Consider the following 12581-nt stretch of genomic DNA (forward strand, 5'->3'; position numbering starts at 1 on the left):
CAGTAGTTATTTTTCTCATTTATTCATTGTAGATTTCTTTGTTTCATCCCTTTTTTTAAAAAAAAATTGACTATGTCTGAGCAGGCAGACTGTGTATCTTTGTTATTTGCTCATTTATGCGCTCAATACTTTTCACCTCCTTCTCCAACTGGCAGGGTCCGTCACTCAGATATGGTACAGCAGGACATGTCTAGCTTAAGAGGAGTTGCTGGAATGGGTTGTTTCTGGCACTTACTACAGCCACCAGGGCGGGTCGGTAATCAGTGCAGGGCAGGTTCCAGTAGGCCATGCCTGTGCTGACTGGTGGTGTGATGTCAAGCGCATGGTGCAGGTAGGCAGGATGCAGCGGGGAGATTGTTATGTGTGGAGCTAAGATGGATATGGGAGAAAGGAGAGAGGTACAGGAGCCAAAAGCATACAAACAAACAAAAAAGAATGCTAAGGGAGCTTGCCATTGGAATGGAGAGATGAGAGACTATGAAATGGAGAAAAACAGAAAGGGGAAAAGGAAGAAAAGAAAAGAATGAATAAATAAAAATCAGAAACATTAAAGAACCGCAAAGTTCCCAGGGATCCCACCGAAGTAGCTGTGAGGCCTGGGGAAGTCACTCTCAGGTGTTGTAGTACAGCCTGGCTAGAAGACGTAGAGGTATACAACATCTGGTATTCAGGGATCAGAAAGAGAAGGAAGATATAGATAGACAAGAGACTGAGCGATGAAGAAAGACAAAAAGGAAAAAAGAGGGAAAAGAAAACAATACAAATAAAAAAAAGAAGAACAAGAAAGGCCCCCCAAAAAAACCAAAAAAAAAAAAAACAACAAAAAAAGAAATGCTCTCAGGGATCCCTCTGCACGTCTGTGGAAGCTGAAGGAGAGTTCCTTGCCACGCAGCTCCACCTGGCCAGAAAGGGCTCCCAGCTCAAGAAAAGGAAAAGAAAACAGATGAACAATTCAAAATGAACAAATGAACAAAAGCCCCGGGATCCCACCAGTGCAGTAGCCCAGACTGGAAAGCAGCTCCAGACTCGAATGGAGCTCTGCAGCCCCTCAGGAAGAAGCAAAGATGGCGCACAGAGCCAGGCACTTGAGCAAAAGGAGATGGAGGTGGCGAGAGGCAAGCAAGAAATCAAAAGAAGCAGAAAAAAAAGCAACACCAACAGCCAACAAATGGCACTCAGAGAGAGCCAGCTAGTGCGGGCTGGTGTTTCTGGACAACAGACTGTGTCCGTGGGAAGCAGAGGAGGCTGAGTGTGGGTGAAGAAGTGTAGAGAGTGGGAAAGCATATATCACAAATTGCCAGCGCTCTGCAGCCCCTCAGGAAGAAGTAAGGTGGCGCACGGAGCCAGGCACTCGAGTGAAAGGAGGGGGAGGTGGCGAGAGGCAAGTGAGAAATCAAAAGAAGCAGAAAAAAAAAGCAACACTAGCAACCAGCAAATGGCACCCAGAGAGCCGCCCGCTTGGGTGTGTGGAATCCAAGCAGCCGGCGACTCCCGGTCAAGAGACCGTGGCTGCGGGAAGCAAAGGAGGCGGAGCCAGGGCAAAGAGGGGTGCGGGGCGGGAAATTCACACTGCAAATTACCGGTTGTTTTGTCTCCTGCTGTACGCTCTGTGAGGCTGCTTTCTCGTACCCCCGTTTGCTGGTCTCCAATAGGAGTCCAAGATGGTGGATCCGCGCTGCGTTAGCTGGTAGGGGACCTCTGCATGAATCTCTCCTTGCTCTCCATTCTCTGTCAGTTTTCTCACTCCATTTGGTGCTTGGCTGAGATCTTTATTTCTTCATTTGATGTTTTAGGGTTTCAGGATTGTTGTATTCTCTGTTCGGCTTAGTTTTTCGGATCTTTGCTGTGGAGGGATGGCGTGGTGCTTCTGCCTAGAGTGCCATTTTGCCAGAACTCTACTATTAGGCACTTTAAAGCTCTTCCAGCCTCTACGCATTCACAGTTTCAAAACTGCTTCCACATTTTAGGTCTCTGTTAGATCAACACCCTACCCCCAATACCAAATTCTATCTTAGTTATCTAGTGCTACTACAACAGAAATACCACAAGCAGATGGCTTTAACAAAGAGAAATTTTTTCTCTCATGGTTTGTGAGGTTAGAAGTTTAAATTCAAGGTGCAGGCCCCAGAGGAAGGTCTTCTGTCTCCGTCAGCTCTGGGAAAAGGTCCTTGTTGTAAAGCGTCCCCTGATCCAGGAGCTTCTTAGCATAGAAACCTTGTGTCCAAAGGATGTACTTCACTCCCAGAGTTGCTTTCTTTGTGGTATGAGGTACCCTGTCTTTTGCTTGCTTCTCTTTTTTATGACACCCTTGTGGCATAGTGGTTAAGAGCTCAGGCTGCTAGCCAAAAGGTTGGCAGTTCAAATCCACCAGCCACTTCTTGGAAACCCTATAGGGCAATTCTGCTCTGTCCTATAGGGTCGCTATGAGTCAGAATCGACTTGACAGCAATGAGTTTGGTTTTTTTAAATTAATTGCTTTTATATCTCAAAAGAGATTGACTTAAAACACAATCTAATCTTGTATATTGAGTCCTGACTCATTAGCATAACTACCTGTAATCCTGTTTCATTAACATCACAGAGGTAGGATTTAAAACACATAGGAAAATCACATCAAATGACAAAACAGTGGACAATCAATACTGGGAATCATGGAGTAGTCAAATTGATACACATTTTGTGGGGACACAATTCAATCCATAACACAAATCTACTAATCAAAATAAAAAAGAATAAAAACATAAAGACTCAGTAAACACAAAATCCATAATAAATAAAATTCACAAACAAAAGGAACTCAGCACAGGAAAGCAAGAGAAACAAAGAAAATCTCAGAAGCACAAAAAAAAAAAATGACAGTAATAAACTCATAAACACACTGAATGTAAGTGGCTTAAATGCATCCATAAAGAGACAGAGAGTGGTAGAATGGATAAAAACAAACAAACAAACCAACAAAAAACAAAATGACACATCAATATGCTGTCTACAGGAGACATATCTTAGATATAAAGACATATATTAAAAAATCAAGGGATGGAAAAAATAAGCAAACAGTAACCAAAAAAAAGGGCAGAAGTAGCAATACTAATCTCAGATAAAATAGGCTTTAAGGCAAACTTAACCATAAAAGACAACCAATGACATCATTTACTGATTAAAGGTACAATCCACCAAGAAAACATAACCTTAATAAATATGTACACACCCAATGACAGGTCACCAATATACATAAAACAAACTAACAGCAGAGAAGCACAGAAAAGAAAGACAGATCCACAAATATAGTAGGAGGCTTCAACACACCACTCTCGGTAAAGGACAGAGCATCTAGAAAGACACTCAACAAAGGTAAAGAAAATCTAAAGGCCCCAATCAACCAACTTGACCTCATAGAGTTACACAGAACATTCCACTCAACAGCAGCAAAAAATACATTCTTTTCCAATTCCAGTGCACATGGAACATTCTCCATAGTAGACCACATTTCAGGCTACAAGGCAATCCTTGATAAAGTCCAAAACATCCAGATAATGCAAAGCTTTGCTCTGATTACAACACCATAAACCAAAAAAAAACAAAAAAAAACTTGTGGCCATCTGGCTCGTAGCAACCCTATAAGACAGAGTAGAACTGCCCCATAGTGTTTCAAAGGAGTGGCTGGTGAATTCGAACTGCTGACCTTTTGGTTAGCAGCCAAGCTCTTAAGCAATGTGCCACCAGGGCTCCATAATACCATAAAGAAAAATTAATAACAGCAACAGCAAAGGAAAAAAAATCAAATATATGGAAACTGAGTAACACCTTTCTTAAAAAGAACTGGTAATAGAAGAAACCAAAGAGGGAATCAAAAATTCCGAGAATCAAATGGAAATGAAACCACATCATACCAAAACCTTTGGGGCACAGCAAAGACAGTGCTCAGAGGTCAATTTATAGCAATAAATGCACGTATAAAAGAAGAACAGAAAAAAATTCCAAATGTTATCCTTCCAACTCGAACAAATAGAAAGAGAACAGCAAGAGAAGCCCACAGGCCCAGAAGAAAGGAAATAATAAAGATTAGAGCAGAAATAAATGAAATAGAAAAGAGAAAAACAATAGAAAGAATCAACAAGACCAAAAGTTTGTTCTTTGAAAAGATCAACAAAATCGGCAAACTGTTGGCTAAACTGATAAAAGAAAAACAGAAGAGGAAGCAAATAACCCAAATAAGAAACGAGATGGGGGAAACTACAACAGACCCAAATGAAATTAAAAGGATCCATAACAGAATACTATTTAAATTTTACTCCAACAAATTTGAGAAACTAGAGGAAATGGACAAATTTCTAGAAACTCACTATCTACCAAACTAACACACAACGAGATAGAAAAACTAAACAGACCCATAACAATAAAAGAGATTGAAGAAGGAATAATAATAAAAAAAAAAAGCTCCTAACAAAAAAAAGCCTGGCCTGAATGGCTTAACTGAAGAATTCTATCATACACTGCTGGTGGGAAAGTAAAATGGTACAACCACTATGAAAAATGATATGAAGCATCCTTAAAAAGCTAAAAATAGAAGTAACATATGATCTAGCAATCCCACTCCTAGAAATATATTCTAGAAAAATAAGAGCCATCATACAAATAGACATATGCACACCCATGTTCATTTCATCATTATTCACAATAGCAAAAAGATGGAAACAATCTAAGTGCCCATCAACAGATGAATGGATATACAAGTTATAGTATATATACACAATGGAATACTAAGCAACAAGAAAGAACAATGATGAATCTGTGAAACATCTCACAATATGGATGAATCTGTAATCATTATGCTGACTGAAATATCACAAAAGGATAAATATTGTATGAGACCACTGTTACTAAAAAAAAAAAAAAAACAAGAAAAGGTTTACACACAGAAAACAACAATTTTTGATGGTTATGAGGGAAGGGAGGGTTCAGGAGGGGAAAACACTAACTAGATAGTAGACAAGTTTGGTGAAGGGAAAAACAATATGCAGTGTAGGGGAAATCAGCACAACTTCACCAAGGCAAAGTCATAGAAGCTTCCTAGACACATCCAAACATCTTGAGGGAACAAGTTACTGGGGCTGAAGCTGGGGAGTATTGTCTTGGGGCAAATTTAGGTCAATTGTCATAACATAGTTCGTAAAGAAAATATTCTACATCCTACTTTGGTGAGTAGCATCTGGGGTCTTAAAAGCTTGTGAATAGCCATCTAAGATGCAAATATTGGTCCCATCCTGTCTGGAGCAAAGAAGAATGAAGAAAACCAAAGTCACACGGAAAATATTAGTCCACAGGACTAACGGACCAAATGAACTACAGCCTCCACCATCCTGACCCCAGAAGAACTAGAAGGTGCCTGGTTACCACCACTGACCACTCTGACAGGGATCACAATAGAGGGTCTTGGACAGAGCAGGAGAAAAATGTAGAACAAGATTCAAATTCACAAAAAAAGACCAGACTTACTGGTCTGACAGAGACTGGAGGAACCCCCAAACTATGGCCCCCAGACAACCTGGCAACTTAGAACTGAAACCACTCCTGAAGTCCACCTTTCAGCCAAAGATTAGACAGACCTATAAAACAAACAACGCATTGCATTGGGCAAATCTGATGCAAAAGACCTCTTTAAAGTGTGGAAAAGCAAAGATGTCACCTTGAAGACTAAGGTATGTCTGACCCAAGTCATGGTGTTTTCAATCGCCTCATATGCATACGAAAGCTGGACAATGACTAAGGAAGATCAAAGAAGAATCGATGTCTTTGAATTATGGTGTTGGTAAAGAATATCGAATACCATGGACTGACAAAAGAATTAACAAATCTGTCTTGGAAGAAATACAACCAGGATTCTCCCTAGAAGCAAGGATGGTGAGACTTCATTTCACATACTTTGGACATGTTGTCAGGAGGGATCAGTCCCTGGAGAAGGACATCATGCTTGGTAAAGTAGAGGGTCAGCAAAAAAGAGGAAGACCCTCAATGAGATGGATGGACACAGTGGCTACAACAATGAGCTCAAGAATAACAGCAATTGTGAGGATGGCGCAGGACCTGGCAGTGTTTTTTTCTGTTGTACGTAGGGTCACTATGAGTTGCAACTGACTGCGTGGCACCTAATAACAACAACAACGTAAAACAAAAAATAACACATGTGAGAAAAATACTTCTGGGTTCAGTCAAGAATGTGAGGCCAAATGGGCCACACCAGCCCAAAAGCAAAGACAAGAAGGCAGGAAGGGACAGGAAGACTGGAAGAATAGACACAGGGAACCCCGGGTAGAAAGGGACCGGGGGAGAGTGCTGACACATTGCAGGGATTGCAATCAATGTCACAAAACAATTTGGGTATGAATTTTTCATTGAGAAATTAGTTCACACTGTAAACTTTCATCTAAAACACACACACAAAATAAGTTATATTTTCAACTCAAAGACATTTTTGCTCTTGTTTTGGAAAATAACTTAGTAACCAAAGGAAGGTCATTAAGCCGTGAACATGCTCATGAAATTAGTGTGGGTTTTTGTTTTGTTTTGTTTTCCTTGAGTCTGGAAGTGTGAGAGAGCCATCGTAACAGTGGTAAGGATGTCTACACACTGTCAAGTGCTGGAAATCCTGTGTTCGTTTACTTCTTTAAAAAGGAAGCTTCCAACAACAATCTTTGTGTTTTCATCTTATTTGAAGTTCATCTGATTAATTTATCATGGCTTTGAATGAAATCCTGTTCTCAGGGGCTTCATTGCCAAGGCCCCTCTGTCCCATGACCCCTGGGGTCTGGCAGCTGAGGTCACCCACACATGGGGATGTGCAGAAGAACTAACTGCTGGGGCTTACCTAAAGAGGACATAGATTTTCCCCTGACCCTGGGTCAACAGGACATTTACTCTAACACTGAACCTCACCTCTGAAGGCATCAATGAGAGACCAGTTACAACAACGCAGAGGTGCCCCACCACTGTTTCAAAAAGGCGTATGAGTAGTCCATTCTTTACTCCTAGACATGATTTCAGTCCACCAGTCCTTACTGTGCTTTCATAAAGCATTGGAGATTTTGTTCTGGAGAACTCCCACTGGGTGGGGCTGGGGGTGAGTGCTTGAAAAGGCAGACATGAGTCTCTGGGATGGGCTCAGAGATGTCTACATTTATGGAGTCTCCAGACATTAAAAACACCTCTCCAGACCACTGGGGATTCTGGAGTTAGTGTAAACTCTGGTCTCTTCATACAGACCTTAAAGCTCTTCCCAGAGGGTCCAGTCTGCCCCTGTCCCTTCGCCACACACAACAACAGTGGGGCTTCGGGGTCATCAGACAACCTTGCACTGGGACAAACATCAGGGGCCACTGGTGATAGCCTCAAGTCATGTGTCTGAGCCACAAAGCACAAAGCTCACTGTGGTGAATGCTGGCTATTTTTTCTCAAGCTAACTTAAAATATTATAATGATAAACTAGTTTAAAGAGTGGAAGAAAGGTAACTTCTGAGCCAACACCAGGACTTCAGTTTCCTGGTTTTTCTAAAGCAGCATCTTGATGCCCTGGGTTGATGGCAAATGATGGTGAGGAAATTTTTGAAGGTGACTTCCCAAGTTCCAAGCATTTTCCCAACCTTTTATCACCCAAAGGCACGCCGGTGCTGCTGGTCCATTTGTTGCTGCCATCTCTGTTCTTGCTTCCCTGCCCTGAGGCTGGGCCACTTGTGCAGTTTGGGGACTGATCATACACCAAGTTCCAGCAGGATGCAAGTTTGGATTCTAATGCCCCTACTTTCCACAGCAGGTCTCCCACAATATTGAGGGAAGGTATCCCAGCCTCGGGCATGAGGAGGTCCTGCCAGCTGAGTCATCCAACCACGTCTGAAGGTCCCCAGTGGGTTTAAGCTGGAGCTAGGCCCTCAGTGAGCTATGGGCATGGGTGGCGTGGAGCCGGTGGCCTGGACAGAAGTGTCCATCCTTTCACCTTCCACTGCACTGGGCATGGGGGTCCAGGGAATCTCCTGCTTCTGCTGCACGGCCAATTCCTGCTGCAAATCTCTGCTGGCTTCATCCTTCAGTCTCTGGACGGATCCCAGGAGAGTCTCCTTCTCGTCAAGTTCGCCCTCCAGGAAGGCATTTCTTTCAATGGCTTGATTCAAGTGCTGCTCAGTGTCTTCCAGAGACATGATTGTGGGTCCTTTTGCTCTCTCCAAGTCATCACTGACTTGCTCCAGCTCTCTGATGTATTTCTGCAATTGGTCTTTAATTGCTTTCATCTGTACAAGGTCATCCTCCAAGGCCGAGATCTGCCGGTCGCCTTCAGAATGCTGCATTTCAAACTTCTCCTTGATGGTTTCTAGCTTCATGCAGAGACGGTTATTTTCTGACAGGAGGTCCCTGTTCCTGGTTTCCATTTGTTGCAGCTGCGTCTCCAAGTCAGCTTCATATTCTCAGCTTCCCTTTTGGAATTCTCTCAGTTCTTCTTGAGTATTCTCTGATCCTCCTGGGGAGGTGAGGATCTGGCTGCGGCTGGGCAGCCTACTTGTATCTTTTTAACCCTGTTAACAAGCATTCTACTGCATCATGCCCCACTGACTTCCCGAGGAGGTGAGGGGAGTGGGGTTTAGCTCAGAATTCTGTCTTTTTAGTCTTGCTAACAAACACCAGAAACCCTGGTGGCCAGTGGTTAAGAGCTCCAGTCGCTAACCAAAAGGTTGGCAGTTGGAATCCACCAGCCACTCCTTGGAAACCCTATGGGCAGTTCTACTCTGTCCTACAGGGTGGCTATGAGTCAGAATCCACTCCACTGCAATGAGTTAACAAACTGCAGGCCTCACTGGGGGAGGGGAAGTTGTACTGAAGCCTAAAGATGCTGGCAGGGAGAGGAATGGAGAAAACCAGGGCTGTCTGGATTGTCCAGAGGACTTTATTCTCACAGTGAATATTTTAAGTGGTAATAAATGCTAGATAAACGATAACAACTGCATCCAATTTCCTATATTATTGACATTTTACATTAAATGGTACATTTTTAACAATTAATGAACCAATATTGACATATTGTAATTATCTAAAGTTCATACTTAATTCCAGTTTTTTTAGTTTTTGCCCAATGTTCTCTTTCTGAACCAGGATTCCATTCAGAATAGTACATTATATTTATCCCTAGGCTCCTCTAGACTGTAACAGTTTCTCAGACTTTTGTTGTTTCTCATGACTTTGAGAGGCGATTGAGATTAATTGATCGGGAATTTTATAGAACGCCCTTCAACTGAAATTTGCCTGTTGTATTTATAAAGACTAGACAGGGGCAAAGTGCCATTTTCATCACATCCTATCAAAGGTAGATGCTGTCAATATAACTGATCCCTGCTGACTTACCTGGCTGTTGTGTATTTGCCAGGTCCCTCCACTGTAAAGTTACTCTTTTTTTTCTCCCTCTTTATACAGCACTCTTTGAAAGCAAGTCACTCTGCTCAGTCGTAAAGAAATGGGGAGTTATATTCCTCCTTGGGAGTGCAGGACTACATCAATTATTAAGAAGTCTTCTGCCTGGGAGATTAGCCTATTTTAGACCACTTATTTGTTTCCTTATCATTTATTTATATAGGCATGGATATTTATTTTGTACTTTGAGTTATAATCCAATATTACTTTGTTTTGTTGTTCAAACTGTTTCAGCTTTGGCCATTGAGAGTGCTTTCAGACAACTCCTGCTTCCATTTGCCGTACCTTTATCATTGTGTTGTTATTTGGTTGGTTGGTTGGTTGGTTTGGATTTCTTGTTTGTTTATTTGTTTTTAGCACTTCATTACTTTCTGGTGCTACAAAATGCTCCAGATTCATCGTGTATTTTCCTCCCCCTGCCATAGAATCGGTCATTTCTCCATGGAGCACAGGTTCCTTTCATTGTAAAACAGCATTAGAAACCAAGATCAGAGCACTAGGTGTGCTTGTTGCTACTGGGATGTCTTTGTTTCTAGCCTGTGTATGTACACATATCTGTAACTATTTCTATGTGTAACCATATTATTCGTATTAAGACAAACACGAGCTTATTCTGATATCTCTAACTCTAATCTAGTACCACATGGATCATTCATGCCTCTTTCGCTTGTTAGCTGTAACTTCCCACTCCAACAGCGACAAGCATGGCTCCCAACATCCATCACTGACTTACTTGAGTAATCAATTCCAGTATATACATATGATGTGATGATGCAGGAGAAAAGAGAAGACATATATAAAGGAACATCGTTTCAAAATTGATAAGTAACTAGATCCAGTGGGTCACTATACATGATTGGGGACAAAGGAAGCATAGACATTAAGTCCACATGATAGCAGAGAAGGTAGAGATGCAGTGTACGAGGTAGATGTTGTTTAAGATACACATGGATAATAAATGTTGTTGTTCTTGTTAGGTGCTCTCGAGCTGGTTCCAACTCATAGTGACCCTCTGTACAATAGAACAAAACACTGCCAGGTCTTGTGCCATCCTCACAACCATTGCTGTGTTTGAGCCCATAGTTGCAGCTACTGTGCCAATCCATCTTATTGAGGGGATTCCTCTTTTTCGCAGACCCTCTACTTTATCAAGCATAATGTCCTTTTCCAGGGACTGGTCCTTCTTGATAACCTATCCAAAGCACTTAAGACGAAGTCTCACTATTCTGGCTTCTGAGGAACATTCAGGCAGTAATTCTTCTAAGATGGATTTCTTCATTCTTCTTGCAGTTCATGGTATATTTAATATTCTTCACCAATACCATAATTCAAAGGCATCAATTCTTTGGTCTTCCTTATTCAGTCCAGCTTTCGCATGCACATGAGGCGATTGAAACACCATGGCTTGGGTCAGGGTACCTAAATCCTCAAAGCGACATCTTTACTTTTGAATACTTTAAAGAGGTTTTTTGCAGCGATTTACCCAGTGCACTATGTTGTTTGATTTCTTGACTGCTGCTTCCATGGACGTTGATTGTGCATCCAAGCAAAATGAAATCCTTGACAATTTGAGTATTTTCTCCGTTTATCATGATGTTGCTTCTTGGTCCAGTTCTGAAGATTTTTCTTTTCTTTATGTCGAGGTGTAATCCATACTGAAGGCTGTGGTCTTTGATCTTCATCAGTAAGGGCTTTAAGTCCTCTTCACTTTCTGCAAGCAAGGTTGTGTTATCTGCATATTACAGGTTGTTAATGAGTCTTCCTCCAATCCTGATGCTACATGCTTCTTCATATAGTCTGGCTTCTCAGATCATTTGCTTCGCATACAGACTGAACAAGTCTGCTGACAGGATACAAACCTGGTGCACACTTTTCCTGGTTTTAAACCACACAGTATCCCCTTGTTCTGCCTGAATGACTACTTCTTGGTCTATGTACAGGTTCCACATGAGCACAATTAAGTGTTCTGGAATTCCCATTCTTTGCAATGTTATCCATAATTTGTTATGATCCACACATAAAAAAATGGCTAATAAATACTAAGTATAAATTCAAATGTGTTCGTACACATAGTTGTAGTGTCACTTCCAAAAAAAACTCTAAAAGTAAGTCTAAGTTATATTTTATGCTGACAGTAGAATTACTCAATAGTGCTTCTATTTGCTTGCATGTTTGAGTTTAACCTCTCAACAAACTATTTAAACAATACAAATAAACTTCCAATAAGAAAAGATATTTACCTCCAGATCATACTTAAACATATAAGAAATTCACATAAAGTGATAAAAAATGAGTTCTAAAAAAAGTGTGTATGTGTGTGTATAAATACATACACATAAATGCAGAGAAAAAGAGCTAGCCTTGCTTAATAAATGTATGAAAAAATATTCACAACAGTGAATAAAAAATTCCAAAATTGGATCAATCAAATTAGCAAAATTTACTTTTCAAGATTCTGGGCTTGTGCTAGGAGCCCTAATACATGGCATAAACAGAATACAAACCATAAGTAACAATGCACAAGCACCGGAAGAGAAACTAGGTAACTGGGAGCTCCTAAAAATCAAACACTTATGCTCATCAAAAGACTTCACCAAAAGAGTCAAAAGACAACCTACAGATTGGGAAAAAAGTTTTGGCTACGACATATCTGATAAGGGTTTAATCTCTAAAATCTACAAGATACTGCAAAACCTCAACAACAAAAAGACAAATACCCCAAATAAAAAATGGGCAAAGGATACGAACAGGCACTTCACCAAAGAAGACATTCAGGCGACTAAAAGATACATGAGGAAATGCTCACGATCATTAACCATTAGAGAAATGCAAATCAAAACTACAATGAGATAACATCTCACCCCAACAAGGTTAGCATTAATCCAAAAAACACAAAATAATAAATGTTGGAGAGATTGTGGAGAGACTGGAACACTTATACACTGTTGGTGGGAACGTAAAATGTTACAACCACTTTGGAAATTGATTTGGCGCTTCCTTAAAAAGCTAAAAATAGAAGTATCATAGGCTCCAGCAATCCCACTCCTTGGAATATATCCTAGAGAAATAAGAGCCGTCACACGAATAGATATATGCACACCCATGTTCATTGCAGCACTGTTCACAATAGC

General features: G+C 41.1%; 1 pseudogene; it reads right to left on the minus strand.

Moving 5' to 3' along the window:
• Positions 1 to 7545: 7545 nt before the first annotated feature.
• LOC101345904 (nuclear distribution protein nudE homolog 1 pseudogene) lies at positions 7546 to 9849 on the minus strand (annotated as a pseudogene).
• Positions 9850 to 12581: the final 2732 nt, after the last annotated feature.

This window comes from Trichechus manatus, unplaced genomic scaffold (genome assembly GCF_000243295.1).
Source record: "Trichechus manatus latirostris isolate Lorelei unplaced genomic scaffold, TriManLat1.0 scaffold00089, whole genome shotgun sequence".
NCBI classification, from domain to species: Eukaryota; Metazoa; Chordata; class Mammalia; order Sirenia; family Trichechidae; genus Trichechus; species Trichechus manatus.